Here is a 1,360-nt window from a genome sequence, read left to right as displayed (position 1 = left end):
GATTCATAGGTTGATGCTCACCACTGAGCCACACCAGCAGAGCTAGGCAGCCATTCTTGAGCCTGTATGAGACTGGAGGAACTCCGAAGGACCAAAGGAAGGCATGAGGGGTTGGAATACCTAAAGTTTGGAGGAGGAGATTAAGTCAAAGAAATACTGCTTTGGACAACAGGATGGTGACAGCCAGAGGGAAGGAGGGGAACAGAAGAGGGCAAAGGGGGGATAAGTGAGGACATGACTAATGAGTTTGCCGACCACTGCACTAGAGGGTAGCTCCCAGCAGGGCCTCCATGCAAACCGCATGGTGACAGCTGGGCTGTTTGTCACCTCCTGTCCCACCAGCACCTACCACAATTCACTAGCTCACTCTCCACCAGCCTCAACAACTTGTTCCTCCAAAGCTCACTGCTTCAACTCATGGCAGCACTAAGCTTTTCGGCCAGTCCAGAGACCTCCCCGTCAGCCCCTCCCATGATGTGACTGAGCCACGACTCCTAGTCTAGGTCAGAATCTACGCTCCTTCCGTGCTCACTGGCTTTACCCTAATTAGACTATCGAACTACATTCTAACTTGCTTCTCTAACTCCAGCCTTTAACATCTCAAATTTATTTTTTATCCAACCTTGTTTACTCATTCTCCCTGTTATTGGCAGTTTTAAATCCAAACTTTAGTAAGACATTTAAGACACTACACCATCAGGACCCAAGTCAATTTCAACTCACCTGTCACTGTATGCCACCTTATACCTTGCATTCAGGTCTCCGTGGAACATTCATTCTGGAACATTCATGTTTCCATGTGTGCCCTGCAGTGTGCCCTCTCCTGGGAAGGGCCAATCTTGCTACCATGAGCCTCTTTATTTAAATTTCAGCTCAAAAGCAACATCATCTAGCCGGCCTTTTCTCCATCTTCTCAAACTGAACTCATGCTGTTTCTCAAGTTCATGTGGCACTTTAATAATTAACATTATGATGCCCACATTCCAGTTTGCTTGGGACAGTCCAAGTTTATGCTGGATATTCCTGCTTATTTTTAATGATTCCCTCTGTTTTCCTCAAAAAATTCTGAATTAGGACAATAAATTATGTGTATAATTCTTCTTTCTACTATTTCTGTGCCAATTTATGTCCCTCCCTCCCTGTCCTGAGGTTTGAGGTTGGGAATGGCACCTCTCTCAAAGTTACCTTTCCCCAGGGCCCAGCCAGTACTTAATACATAGTAAATAGTCAGTGATATTTGTTTAAAGTGAACTTTACTGTACCTCAAAGGCTAAGTATGATTTAAAAGGCCGAGAGTGGAGACATTTTACTTTATTTTTTTAAATATATTTTTATTGATTTCAGCGTGGTAGGGAGAGGG

This window comes from Myotis davidii, unplaced genomic scaffold (genome assembly GCF_000327345.1).
Source record: "Myotis davidii unplaced genomic scaffold, ASM32734v1 scaffold1166, whole genome shotgun sequence".
NCBI lineage: Eukaryota > Metazoa > Chordata > Mammalia > Chiroptera > Vespertilionidae > Myotis > Myotis davidii.
This window is presented reverse-complemented; position numbering follows the sequence as displayed.